Genomic DNA, 16,130 nt, shown 5'->3' with positions numbered 1-16,130 from the left:
TCTGAGAATTGTATTTGGTTCTTATTACCCTTTCTCCAATCTATGGTCTTTCCTATTATCCTCTGTCTCCTAGCCCCTTCCCCCTGCCTTCCAGCAGGGTAAGATAGATTTCTATAGCCAACTGAGTGTATGTTATTCCCTCTTTAAGTCAAATCCAATGAGAGTAAGGATCACTTATTTCCTCTCACCTTCCCCTTTTGTCCCTCCATCGTAAAAGCTCTTTCTTGCCTCTTTTATGTGAGATGTTTGACTACATTTTACATGTCCCTTTCTCTTCCTTCCAGTACATTCCTCTCAATGCTTCATTTTCAGCTTACCCTGAGCCCACTGCCTATATTTGTACCTACATACATAAATACACACATACATATACAAAAACACATGCACAGATATATCTATACAATCTCTATATCTAAATCTATCATCTGTCTGTCTATCTGTGTATCTATGCATGTATGTATGTATGTATGTATGTATGTATGTATCTATCTATCTATCTATCTATCTATCTATCTATCTATCTATCTATCTATCTATCTTCCCTGTAACTACCCTAATACTGAGAAAAGTCTCATGGGTTACAAATATCTTCTTTCCATGTAGGAATGTAAACAGTGAAATTTTAATGAGTCCCTTATGAATTCTATTTCCTGTTTACCTTTTCATGTTTCTCTTCATTCTTATATTTGAAAGTCAGCTTTTTTTTTTTTTATTCACCTGTGGTCTTTTCAAAAAGAATGCTTGGAAGTCTTACATGTCATTGAAATTAAATTTTTTTCCCATGGAGTATTATGCTCAGTGTTGCTGGATAGCTGATTCTTGGTTTTAATCTGACCTCCTGTATATTCCAAGCCCTTCAGTTCCTTAGTGTAGACGCTGCTAAATCCTATGTTATGCTGATTGTGTTTCCATAATACATAAATTGTGTGTGTGTGTATACACATATATATATATGTGTGTATACACACACACACACACACACACATATATATATATACATATATATATATATGTATATATATATATATATATATATATATATATATATATATATATATATGATAAGTACTTATGTGTGTTTGTTTATCCCAATGGTTTCTTGAATCAAGGAGTTTCATTTTTTTGTCTTTCTATCACTAGCCCCTAGTACTTACTGGACCTGGAATATAATATATGTTTAATTAGCATTTGTTTGTCTGTCTAATCAAACAAGTTTCCTTTATTTTTAGTCACTAACCTAACTGAATTGATTTTGACCTGTTATTTGTTCTAATCTGTTTATTTCCTTGTTTTATTTATCAGAATCACACCTTGTTTTCTAATCTATGGCTTAGGTCTTATACCAGTTACTTGGATGCATTGTCTCAGTATTCCTCAAACCACATTCTTGCTTGTGACTTGACCACTATCTTTTGGACCCTGACCTAGATTAGACCAGGTTCAATGACTATCTTCTGTGTTGTATTTCTTAGAAGAGAAGTAGAAGGTGATATCAGTACTAAAAATCCAACTTCAAATTAGTGTAGAACTTTTATTGTATAGTTAGTCATCTAGAAAGTAGGATTTTCATGAAATGGGGATTAGGATTTGTAAATTTTAATAGCTGGAGGGAAGGAAAAAGTAGATTATGATATAGTATCTGGAGAAGAAAAGAGGATCCCTGGAATCTAGAGGGATTCATACAGATAGCATTTCTAAGACAGGAGACCAATTTTAATTCATCCAAATGTTACTGACATTTTTACTGAATTTTTCTTCAAGGAACAAATTCAATTGGTGGGCCAACAAGGGGAAAGCATAGTGTGCAAAATTACCATGAAATATATTAAGGAGAGAAAGAGAGAGACAGAGACAGACACAGAGAGACAGAGAGAGAGTGAGAGAGGGTAACCCTGTACTCCAGAGAGTTTAGCCCATGTCTTTAATAATGTTGAGGTTAAAGCTGATTGTTGAGAGGGGCGCCATAGCAACAGTACCTTGGGGAATGACTTTCTGGAGGCAGTATTCACTTGAAGAGACCCACCATTTATCAGGAAAGAACAATAGCAAGCTTCTATAATATAAACTTCCTAATAGAAACAACACCATTTACCCTCCTCTACACACACACACTTCCTAAAGTTGTACTGGTGATACTATATTTTTCTCTTTATAATGAAGATCTTTTTCTTTCTTCTTATAATCAATGGTATTTTTTATGCTTTTATTTGTAGAAACTAGAAAGCTCCCTATAGTCCCTCTTTTGGTATTTAGTTGTTTAATTAAACCTTCTTTCTTTGTGTCTTTGTCAGTGGTTGTCCTTGAATATAAGGGATGCATCTATCTCTTTGAGAGCAGAGGATGTCTATTTTTTTAATTAACCTGTACCCAATAAATACTAATTGATGAAATGTTACTGTGACTTTAGGGGCATGGATTAAACTGCTAAAATCTAAATTAATGGCCTGATGAACTGGAAAGATTGTAAGCAGCTGCTCTTTATTTAGCTGAGGACAAGAAAAGAGAAAATTGGCTGATACTATAAGATTTAGGCTGGATGTAGTAATACCTTTCTTATTAGATAAAGAGAAACACACTGGGGCATAGTACGAATGAAGGGGATACTATATGGCCTCCTGCCAGAGGCAGAGAAATAAATATCTGGGCTTTTAATTGCATCATTCACTGAAGAAAGTACATATAAAGTTTTGCCTTAACTGTAAAGCAACTTGTAAATTAGTGGTTTAAGACATAAAAATGTCTCTGAGACTGTTTTTCCATAACACTAGACAATTAGATGACTTCCACAAAAGTCAAATCCAGTTATTGAGTAGCTATAACTATTAAAGAAATTATCTACACATATTACACTACACTTAAATATATTTACTTATTTGACAACTCCCTTTTATGTTTTGTTGTCCTCCATTAGAACATAAACTTCTTGAAAGGACAGGTTGTGTTACTTTCCCATGACTTTCACTTATATCCCCAGAGCTTAGCATAGTGTCCACACATGGTAAGCACTTAACAAATCCTAATTTTCTTGTCTTGTCTTTCCATTGCATTGCTATTGCATTTGTGTGACTGGCTATTTAAAACTCATGAAAATTGGCTAAGATGACAAATTAGAGGTAGCCACCACCTAACTCATCCAAGATACCCCTCTGACAAATTTAAAAATAATACCTCAAATGAAATTTTGGAGGAGCAGAGCCAACAGAAGGTCAGGATGAGACATTTCTCTGGCTTAAGAACATTTTAAAGGTTAGCAGGAGAAACATATGCTACTGGGGTAGAGGCATGTCTGGAGTCCACACACAGGGCAGTGGCACCAATTGCTGCTGCAACTTTGGGAGATCTCAGTACAGATATTATGATGAGGATGGAGACCATTTTCTGGCACTGGATATAGCTGGTGATTATTGGCAGCCCTATTGCTTTTATGCAGTTTTGGTTCACAGTTCCAGGATGAAGAGGAACTCTTGTGATTCACAAGGGAGTAGGATCCCTGATCACAGTTCCCAGGAGAAGAGTAGCACTAGCACTTGAGGCTCTCAGGCAACTAGGGGGCTCTCTCTGGGTAAAGACCAGAGGTCAAACCAGGAGAACAGGGACCGTACCTCTCCTATGGTCACACTACCATGGAAGCATCAAAAAATTGGAGACCCTCAGAACTAGTTCTGAGAAAAAAAATAGAACAAAAATCCCTTCAACACTTGAGACAGGAGAACAAAGGCCAACTGTAATATAAAGTTCAAGTAAAAAATAAATAGGCAGAGAAAATAAACAAAAACAACAACAACAAAAAAGAATTTGACCATAAGTAGATGCTGTGGTGGCAGGGAACACCAAGGCAGTAAATCAGAAAAAGACAGCAATGTGAAAACAACTACCAAAAAATCTTCAAAGAAAAATGCTAGTTGAATCTAAAGGCTAGGAAGAGATAAAAGTAGTACAGGAAAAATAGGGAAATAATGGGAATGATGGAAGAAAATTATGAAAGGGGAATTAACTTGTTGAAAGCAGCACACACACACACACACACACACACACACACACACATCCTGAAGAAATAATGCCCAAAAACTAGAATTAGCCAAATGGTCAAAGAGGCACAAAATTCTACTGAAGGGAACACCTTAAAAAGCAGAATTGACCAAATGGGAAAAAAAAGAGGTATAAAATTTCACTGAAGAAAATAATTCCTTAAAAATTAGAATCAGTGACTTCATGAGACATCAAGGAACAATAAAACAGTCAAATGAATAAAAACAAAATAGAAAAAAAAATCTCATCAGGAAAAAAAAAACCTGACCTGGAAAATAGATCAAGAAGATATAATTTAAAAATTATTGGACTATCTGAAAACTGTGATCGAAGAGAAATCCTAGATATCCTATTTCAAGAAATTATCAAGGATAATTGTCCTGATATCTTAGTTCTCAAGGATAAAATACAAATAGAAACTATATCCACCATTCATCTCCTGAAAGATATCCCAAAATGAAATCTCTAAGAAATATAATAAACAAATTTCAGTTCTCCTACATCAAAGAGAAAAAACTTCAAGTGGCAAGAAAAAAAAAACAATTCAAGTATCATGGAACAATGGTCAGGATTACACAAAATTTAGTGAATTACATGTTACTGGAGTGAATTCTTTGGAAAGTAATATTCTGGAAGTCAAAGGGGCTAGGATTATAATCATGCATAATCTAACCAGTGAAATGGAGTGTAATCTTTGGGGTAAAAATGTAAATGGAAGAATTTTACACATTTCTGATGAAAAGACCAGAGTTGAATAGCAAATTTGACACTCAAACACAATGTTCAAGAGAATAAAAAAGCAAACATCAAAGAGTTTTAATAAGTAATCATAACCAACAAATTTAAGTGGTTTACCTTTATATATGGGGAGATTATACATGTAAGTCCTAAGAATTTTATTATTATTATTCCGATATGTAAAAGGAATTTACACAGAATATGACATAGACATGAGACAATCACATTAGAATGACCTCTCCCAAACACTGAAGGAGAGAGAAAGAATGATGCACTGAGAGAAGGGGGAAGAAAGAGAGGGAATAAGAAAAATTTTCTTGAATAAAAGAGGTATTCAAGGAAAAGCTTTTATAATAGAGAAGAAAATGATACGGGTGGCAGGCAATTCTTAAACCTCATTCTCATCAGAATTGATTCAGAGATGGAAGACAATACACACACATATACAGAGTCAGTTTTGCATAGAAATATAACTTAGACAATAGGAAAATAGGAGTGCTGAGAATAATAGAAAAGGGGCATAAAAAGGAGGGTAGATTGGAGAAGGCAGTGCTTGGAAGGAAGACATGCTTGTGAGGAGAAACAGGACAAAGAGAGAGAAGAAGAAACAAAAGAAAATGGGATGGAGGGAAATGCAGAGCAACTAATCACAGCAGGAGACACCTAGATGGCTAGGTGGATAGAGCACTGTGCCTGAAGTCAAGAAGGCATAATTTCAAATCTGACTTTAGACACTTAACAACCTTTTAACTCTGGGCAAACCACTTAACTCCTGTTTGCCTCAATCCATTTGAGAAGGTGATGGTGAGCCTCCAGTATTTTTGTCAGGTAAACTCCATAAACAGTATGGTCTACCAGATTGCTGAATCAGCTGTGACTGAATCACTGAACTATAGTCATAATTGCTAATGTGAATGGAATGAGTTCACCCATAAAACAAAAACAGATAGTAAAATGGATTAGAAACCAGATTCCAACAATATCTTGTTGGTAAGAGATATACTTGAAACAGAAAGACAAATACAGAATTAAAATAAAGGGCTGAACCAGAATCTAATATGCTTTAGTTGAACTAAAAAGGCAGGGGTAGCAATCATGATCTTAGATAAATCAAAAGCAAAAGCAAAAACAGGCCTAATTGAAAGAGATAATCAAGGAAACTACATGATACTAAAAGGTACCATAGACAATTTCTACGGCAATTTCTCTGATAAAAGCCTCATTGCTGAAATACATACTGAGTATAGAAATAAGTGAAACTTATAAAAAATATAAGAACCACTCCCCAACTGATAAATAACCAAAAGATATAGATCGAAAGTTTTCAGAAGAAGACATCAAAGCTATTTATAGTCCTATTAAAATGTCCCAAATTGCTATTGATTAGATAAATAAAAATTACAACTCTGAGGTACCACTTTACACCCATTAGAAATGACAAATTCTGGAAGGCATTAGGGAAAAATTGGAACACTAATGAATTGTTAGTGGAGTAGCGAACTGGTCCAAAAATTCTGGAGAACAGTTTGGAACTAAGCTCAAAGGGAAATGTAATTCTGCATACTGTTTGATTCAGAATTATGCTTACTAGACACATCTCCCAGAGAGAAAATAAAAGACAAAGGAAGTACATGTACAAAATATTTACAGTAGCTCTTTTTGTGGTGGCAAAGAATTGGAAAATCAGGGGATGTTCAACAATTGAGGAATGACTGAACAAGTTGTGATGCATGAATGCAATAGAATACTACTGTGCTATAAGAAATAATGAGCAGGTGGATTTCAGTAAAACCTGGAAAGAGTGATATGAACTGCTACTGAGTGAGGTAAACACAACCAGGAGAACATTGTACACACTTAGAGCCACATTGTGTAATGACTAATTTTCATAGACTTAGCTCATCTCAGCAATGCAGGGTTTTAGGGCAAACTCCAAACTCCAAAAGGCTCAAGGTGGAAAATGCTATTCTCATTCAGAGAAAGAAATATCAAATCACGTTGCAGGTCAAAACATGCTATTTGCTCTCTCTTCTTTCTCATGGTTCATCCTATTGGTTATAATTCTTCTTTACAACATGACTAATGTGAAAATATGTTTAATATGAATATATAGGTAGAGCCTATATCAGATTCCATGCCATCTTGGGGTGGGAAGTGGAGAAAATTTAAAAATCAAAAGTTTGTGAAACTGAATGCTGAAAACTAAAAATAAGTTTATTAATTTGAAAAATAAAAAAAAATTAAATAGCAAAAAAGGACTCCCTTAATAAAAATATTATGAATGAAATAAAACGACATAACATTAAAACTCAATCATTATCAAAATGTGCCCTATATGGGACACTTTATTATAAAAACTCTTCATCTGGGAAACAATTTCAGACTTGGGCTGGTAGCAGAGCAGAACTCTCTGCTCTTCTATGGGTAATGGGTGCTATCCCACCACAGATATAGATACTAGTGAGACATGTAAGTGTGACAAGTACAAATGTTGCAAAGCATTTTTTTCTTTCCTATACACTAATGAAAACCTGATGTATGGTTGGCATTTATGGATTTGTTATAAACTCCCCATGCCAAAGTTCTGTGACTAATTGTGGGTCCCAGATGTTTGACAGATTCATTTCAGAAAATTGGGAAAGGTTCAGCAGTTTTTGTCAGAAATGCAGATAGCACTGACCTTGTGATATAGAACCATGATCACAATCCTAGACCTTTATTCCTATACCAGAGTCATAGCTAGGTTCAACAATAGGGGCCGCACAAAAGCACTGAAATGTGTCATTTCCTTCGCTACATGTATTCTCTAAGTGTTTACTTCTCTGTTGAAATACTTTCATTATATGCCCACTCTTTCTAACCACATTGTGTATACTTAGGAGAAAGCTAACAACAGATTTATGGAGTGATTCTTGATATGTCTTATTTGTAAATGCCTTTGTTCTAAGCTAAACGTATCAAATTGTTAACTATTGAAAGTGATTTCCCCAGATGACTTCATTAGGAGAGATTATTATGCTATTACTATTCTATTACTATAGAATATCTTGAATCTTGGGGTTATCTAACTTCTGTACTTCTTCCACCCCCTCCCACCACATGACTACAAACTAGGCTGTAGCCCAGATGGGCTGGGCTGTGAAAGGAATAAATTTTCCATGTCAGCTGAGGTATTATAGATTAAAGTTTAGTTATCTAGAATATATATATAGAAAAATGTGCTAATACTTTTACTTAAGATATATATGTATATATATACAAACATACACATATGCGTCACTGAATACACACACATATATACATGAAGAGAAATATATAATTTTTTGATTGTAGACTTTTCTTTAATATTTATGCTTACTCATTAGGTATGAATTATTTGTTTTTATTTTAATGGTATAGAAACATAAGCACTACTGAAGAGTATTTTACAAATTTCATAATTTTGTAATCTTTCTTTTCTCCCATTAGAGACAGTATTGTATAATGGATAGAAGAACTGGCCTTGATGTCAGGAAGAAATGTGGTCAAGTATTGTCTCTGACATATTCTGAATGTATGACCCTGGCAAGTCACTTGACCTATCATTGCTCTACATCACTATCTATGCCAAAAATTCAGCACCAATCTTTCAGTCGTTCTGTTCATGGCATACATAGAAATGACAAAGAGTAAGATGAACCTCAGACCATTCAGCATTCAACACCTTTCCAAAGGTCAAATGGGAAGAAGATCTAAAATACCAAATGAAGGGATATAGATATGGAGATGACAAATGTATTAAAACAAGAAGTCATAAATACATGAGCTTTTTAGGGGACTTAAACATGAATGGACCAGAAAATTTAGAGAAGTTCATTGATACATCCAAATGAAAATAATTAGTATTGGAGAAATGAAGGTGAGGAAAGGAGGCAGAGAAAAAGATATAGGTAGAGAATGAGATAGAGATGAAGAGATACAGAAATAAAGAATAATGACAGGTAAAAGAAAACAAAAAGAGGAGATAAATATAATGAACATTTGTAGAGGTCAAAATGTTCTAGGAACCCTTAAAGGAATGAAATTCCTAAGAGTATCCTAGGAATTATGATGCATATAAAGATATGGGTCCAGAAGATTCTTTTCCTCTTAAAAAAATCTCTCTTACCAGACCAAAAATATAGAGGTAGCTCCACTGTTCCTCTTTGGTTTGGACTTGCATCTACAGTGTGGCACCAAATCTCAAATGACTCTATAAACAGACTAGTTTTTGAGCCTCTACATTGGCTCTATTAAATTCTACTTTGTAAAATATCCAAGCTACTTGAGGACAGAGATTGTTGCATTCTTTAGTAATTAACAGTGTGCCTTTCACTGTATTTTTTTTTTTGAGGGAAGTTTTGAACCTATGATTTCATTGGTATGTGAAGCTTCCTTTTGTAGAGAAAGCTCTCCCTATTCCAAGAATATGGATGTATATACCTTTTTACGAAGTTATATTCTCACAGTTGTCTGAGAATGTTAAAACACTAGCCCAGGGTCAGCCAACCAGTATTTTTAAGAGACAGTATTTAAATGCAGGTGGTTCTAACTTCAAGGCTTCTTCACTATGCACTATGCAACATTACCTCTCACAGTGCCTTGAACATAATGGATGCTTAATAAAATTGTTGAGTTGAAATGAAAGGAAGAGTTTGTTCTCATTCTGATATTTATCAGAATGAAAACTGTAGTGCTATTATTTTTTGTATCTTCAGTACTGGAGGTCAAAAACAATATAATGCCTCATCACTCTAGGAACTAGAGTGGATAAGAAATAGCAGAAGAAAAGATTAGAGAGAAACTAGAAATGTGTTTTCTATTCATTTTTTAAATCACCTGTTAATGGAAGGTCACATTCTTTACTACTTTTATTGCTCTCTTGCTGCTAAATCTATGTATAGTTGGAATTGCTGTGATTTCATAGTAACTCAATATGTGCTACAGTTGAAAGACTCTAAAATGATCTTGGCTTTGCCTTCTACAAAAATCAATGTAGATTCTCTGAAAGTATTTGATTGCAGTGGCACATTTTATCTCATTCTGAAAAAGAGCTAGCACTTAGCTCTAGGGCAAGGACTATGGATTCAATTTGATTTGTAAGTCTTAGAAAGTTCCTCTGTGAAATTCTCATATTTCAAGTATTAGTGATTTCATTACTACTTTCTTGAATTCCTTCATATGTAGTTCTCAAGGGTTACTGTGATGAAAAAAATAAATAAATGAATAATAGGAATAATCACTTTGTTCCCACACTTTCAGGGATTATCAAAAACTGTGGGGAATCTGGAGAGAAATGGTTCACTCCTGTTTTTCTACTTGAATTGAAGTGCAGCATGGTTTGTATGAGCTTGCATTTCCCCATCATAGCTATATAAGCTCCAGGTTATCATCTTTGCTACAATGAATTGGCTAGGAAATGAGGCAGCTTCACTAAATCAATTAACCTTAATAAATATAATTTCAACAAAAGTAATAATAGCTACCTGTTAATACTACAAACAAAATGTGAAATATTAAAACTAATCTCATTGATAAATTTTAACTTGTAGGTAATATTTTTAAAAAGCCATGCAGAAATTATGAAATCTAAATATTTTCTGTGAAATGAAGTGTGCAAAAATGTTTCATTCCTTTTTTCATTGCTAACAACTATCATTATGTGCTGAAAGTTATAAAAAGTTTCTAATAACTTGTTTTATTTTTAGTATTACACCCTATGCACACAATAAAATATAATGTAAAAGTCACAATTATTAAATATGTACAAATCATAAAAATGTATATGTGCATATTTACATTTCTGTGATTTTTAAAAATTGCATCATCTTTTGGGAGAAAAATATTTCTAGGTTATTAAGGGGAACTTTTTAATAGTAGAGATGAAAGTTGCTTGAAAATATCAAGTCTCAAATTATATTATAAAGCATCAAGTACTGAAATTATATACCAGTCATTAAATAATAGAAAATTAAATTAGCTTAACAGAGTAGAAAGGCAAAAAAATCATAAATTAAATGAATACAGTAGACCAGAAATACAAACCTCTCAGGGTCGGGCTTTCTATATGACAAAACTTTTAGGAATAGTATAAAGCAGTTCGGGGAAATAGGAACAACTGAGAATCTTGTACTATATAACAAAACAAGCTTCTAATAGTTCAGTCATTTAAATGTAAAGGATCACCTTATAAAAATTTAAAGGATGAGAAGGGTATACATATACATATATATATATATATATATATATATATATATATATATATATATATATATATATATATATATATATATATATATATATATATATATATATATAAGTATATGTATACCCTTCTCATATATATGCCTTTTAAAAGCATGGTTGAGAAAATTCATGAGCAAACAAGGGATAGAGGTGCTTAAAAATGCAAAGTATATCATTTCAAGAAAATAAATTTAAAAGTATTTGAACAAAATCAGTGCTACTATATTAAGAGGAGCTCTTGAGCATGAACAAAATCTCAAGGAAAATCTCTAATAAAAGTTTGATAGTTGAGAGATATAGAGAATTGACTTAAATTTTTGTTAGAATAATTGTCCCCCAAATAGTCAAATGATAATGAATAATTTTTTTCAGAAAAAGAAATACTAAGTATCAATATTATTTTAATAATTACTTTAAAATAATTACAGAGAAATGTAAATTTAAATAATTGTGACTTTTCTTCACACTTAATTTTCTGCCCAAAAAATGGGAGCTAGAAATAGTCAGTGGGAAAAAAAAATATTGGTGGAGTTGTAAATTAGTCAAACTATTTAAGGAAAAATGTGGAATCATGGGAGAGAAGTTAATAAACTATTAATTATTTTCCATCCAGTTATCCCTCTTTCATGCATTTAATATGAAGGTGGTCAAAGACGGAACAGATTTCATATATATCAAAATGTTAAGAGCAGTTTATAGGTATAAGGAACTGGAAACAAAGTGAATGCCATCATTTGGAGGATAGCTAAATACATTTTAGTATAATAATTAATGGAATAGAAACCATTAAGTATATAGATGATAGATAAATAGATGACAGATAGATAAAATATCAAATAGAAATAGTTCAGAGAATCTTTGGGAAGACTTGTCTTAATGGATACAAAAAGAAAGAAAAAATCACTACCAGGAGAACTACATAAACAAAACTACAATAAGATACCGGAGAGGAAAAAAAAAAAAAAAAACTTTGAAAGATATTTTAGTAAAGTTAAGTGCAATGACAGATATTTGATGCATAATACAAATAATTAAACATTTTCCCAATTTTTGGTTAAGAGGAAGGGAACTAAATATGTTTTTTTTTTTAAATTATCAAGCGTGATGTCTCTGTAGGTTAATTTTCTCTAACTTTGTATGTTTTTAAATTTTTTAATTTCATTGTTTGTAATGGAGGGTTATTTGGGGGCAAGGAAGTATGTTGGGATAGGACTACAATGAAATAAGACCAATAAAATTAAGAAAAAAGAAAATCTGTGGATAGGAAATGATATTCATATCTGGGCTATGTACTTAAAATCTCATCTGAAGCATAAGGAAACACTAATATACTACCTCCCCAAGATATGATATTAACATTTCTCAATTCTATTATTCATAAAGTTACAATTTTTTCCAATTCTTGAATGAATAATAACTAAAAAAAAATTCCTTATGACCTCCAAGTTAAAAGTATAGTCACTTACTATATAACACTTTAAACTATACAAAATATTTTACAAATGTTGTTTCCTTTGAACTTCACAATAGTCTTATGAAAGAAATGAAGTGACTTATTCTTCTTCCATAACTGGTAAATGTCAGAGATTTGAATTGTGGGGTCAAAAATTGTGCACTCTACAAGAAAAACTACTGAGGCAGAGCTCCAAGGCAATGTCAATTTTTTTAAAGGGTCAATGGTGCCTTCTAATGAAGTGGACCTCAGATCTTCCTCAAAATCTGAGATGCCTCCTTTTTCCATCTTTATACCCAAGCATCCAGAAGATGCAATGTAAAATACAAAGCATCCTTGGTTGCTAAGACCTTGATTTTGACCTTCTATGAGGGCCACAAATGATGTATCAGCATGGGTGTTCAGAGGATAAGCATGGCAAGGTTCATTTTTAGTGACTAAGTGGTCATAAGACTTGGTCATGTCAGGCAAGAAATGGTGGTCAAGAGGCACAAAAACATTTTGGAGGACTTTCCATATCATGCCAAAATGCTGGGCTTTGGCATCAGCATTCTTGTGGTTAGGCAAATGAACTTCATAACTGGTTTTTCACAGCACTGAGGTTTAACACACAGAAGTTATAAACACTATCCCTATGCAATCTCATCAAACTGATTAATACTGATTGGAATAAAATAATGATCTAATTGATCATCTATCATAGAACCCAAGTTCTTTTCACTCTAAGCTCAGCACTGTATTCATTAAGCCATTTTGGCAAAGTAAACTCTAAATTCTTCAATTTGATATTTAAAGGCACCTATAAATGGCCTGCTGCTTAGTTTCTCAGATTTGTTTACTGTTATTTCCCTTCATATACTCTATGTTCCAGTCAAACTGAGCTACATGCTCCTTCCTGAACTCTTCACTTCATTTCCTACCTCCATAAATAGGAATTGGGATATACAGGCTTCCCAGCCCTGCATACATCCAATCTCCTGTAATCTACTTTACCTGCAGGAGACTACTGCCTGGGATACTATCTCCAACAAATACACACACACACATGCAAAATATTTTTTCCCTGCCTCTCCTTCATGCCTCGATCTCTCCCCTCCAAATCTCTGCATCTTAGCATGCCCTGGCTTCTATTAGGTCACAGCTACTCTCTCTCACCTTCTGTAATAAACCTTTCCCAACCTTCCTTAATTTTGTTGCTTTCATTCTGAAACTGTCCTTATCCCCTCCCACCACCAATTTTCTAGTACTTGTCTTGTTTGTAAACAGTTGTTTGGAAATTATTTCCTCCATTAGACTGTAAGCTACTTGAAGCAAGGACTATTTTGTTCTCCTTTCTTCTTGCCTTTGTTTCTATCATCAAAGATGACAGTGGAGTACGGTACTTAAAAGGCACTTCATAAATGTTAGGTGACTGATTAATGATATCTTTGGGAAAACTGGACACAAAGTATTGTGGCAGTGAGTGCACTATGTAAGAAGCACATGTGTTCAAGGCAGCTCACCCCTCTAGTGCTATAAGATGTTAATGTCTCCTCTCCTCTTGTGGTACCCTTACATAATATGCCTCTTGATTGCCAGTACTAGTTTTTCAGTCTAATCCTCTGCCAAGTCACTCTTTGAAGTTGTTTCTATCCTCAAGTAACTAGGTCTGTATCTTTGTCTAGATAATTGGTATATGCTTTCTCAGTTCTACCTCAAAGTCTCTTGAATTGACTGTCAGATGGAGTGTCTCTTGCTGGGAGAGTATCTTTGCTGCTAGAGATGCTAAGACTGATAGAGGGGGAGAAAAAAATCAACTGGAGTTTGGGCTCGATGTAAATATGTTCATTCAAAAAAAAAGACAATCTGGGTGGAGCCAAGATGGCAGACTAGAAAGACACACTTACACAGGGTCCTCCCCATAGCCCATAAAATACCTGTAGAGAGGGACTCTCAACAAATTTTGGAGCAGCAGAAATGGAGAACAGAGTGGAGGTGATTACCAGCCCACAGTGACCTGAAAGGCCGATGGAAATGCTGGTTGCACTGGACACAGAGCCGATCAAGGAGCCCAGCCCAACCTTAACTGAGCTGCATGGTGTGATGAGACTCTGGGAGGGGGACACCTCGGGGGCTGTGGGCGGAATCTCCAGTCGCAGTAGCAGGTCTTCAGATCCCTCAGCCCACAGGCCCCAAAGGTCAGTGACAGGGTTTAACCAGTAGGCCAGGAAGGGAGAAGGGCTTTCTTATAGCTCCAGCAGCAGGCAGTGGCCACAGAGCCTGCACATTAACTCTTACAGAAGCTCCATTATTGGAGCGTAAAAACACCTGAGGCATAGAAAAGCTGAATCTTACCTCCACCCTGGGTGGAGGCTCTGGGAGGGCTGGTCAATGTCTCACACTGAATAGCTGCCCTGCCCATCCAGCTTATCTGAAAATCAGCCCCCAGTGCCAACTTGGGAACTGGAGGCCAAGTGGCTGTGGAGAGGTATCTGCTAAGATTCTGGGCACAAAAATCCCTCTCTGCGTCCAGACCAGCACACGCTTGATTGTGCCAACTTGGAGGAACTGAGATCTCACAGATTCCCAGAGTATACCCTACTCTTGACAAAGGACCCAAAAATCAAGTAACTGGTTGGGAAAATGCCCAAAAAATGGAAAAAAAGTAAGACTATAAAAGGTTACTTTCTTGGTAAACAAATATCTCCTCCCATCCTTTCAGATGAGAAAGAACAACACTTACCATCAGGGAAAGACATAAAAGTCAAGGCTTCTGTATCCCAAACACCCAAAATAAATATCCAGTGGGCTTAAGCCATGGAAGAGCTAAAAAAGGATTTTGAAAATCAAGTTAGAGAGGTGGAGGAAAAACTGGGAAGAGAAATGAGAGAGATGCAAGAAAAGCATGAAAAGCAGATCAACACCTTGCTAAAGGAGACCCAAAAAATGCTGAAGAAAAGAACACCTTGAAAAACAGGCTAATTCAACTGGCAAAAGAGGTTCAAAAAGCCAATGAGGAGAAGAATGCTTTAAAAAGCAGAATTAGCCAAATGGAAAAGGAGGTCAAAAAGCTTAATGAAGAAAATAGCTCTTTCAAAATTGGAATGGAACAGATGGAGGCTAATGACTTTATGAGAAACCAAGAAATCACAAAACAAAACCAGAAGAATGAAAAAATAGAAGATAATGTGAAATATCTCATTGGAAAAACAACTGACCTGGAAAATGGATCCAGGAGAGACAATTTAAAAATTATGGGACTACCTGAAAGCCATGATCAGAAAAAGAGCCTAGACATCATCTTTCTTGAGATTATCAAGGAAAACTGCCCTAAGATTCTAGAACCAGAGGGCAAAATAAGTATTCAAGGAATCCACCAATCACCACCAGAAAGAGCTCCTAAAAGAGAAACTCCTAGGAACATTGTGGCCAAATTCCAGAGTTCCCTGGTCAAGGAGAATATATTGCAAACAGCCAGAAAGAAACAATTCAAGTATTGTGGAAATACAATCAGGATATCACAAGATCTAGCAGCTTCTACATTAAGGGATAGAAGGGCATGGAATATGATATTCCAGAAGTCAAAGGAACTAGGACTAAAACCAAGAATCACCTACCCAACAAAACTGATTATAATACTTCAGGGGAAAAATGGTCTTTCAATGAA

This window comes from Notamacropus eugenii, chromosome 4, assembly GCF_028372415.1.
Source record: "Notamacropus eugenii isolate mMacEug1 chromosome 4, mMacEug1.pri_v2, whole genome shotgun sequence".
Classification (NCBI taxonomy): domain Eukaryota; kingdom Metazoa; phylum Chordata; class Mammalia; order Diprotodontia; family Macropodidae; genus Notamacropus; species Notamacropus eugenii.
The sequence above is the reverse complement of the archived record's forward strand: the minus strand, read 5'-3'. Positions refer to the sequence as shown.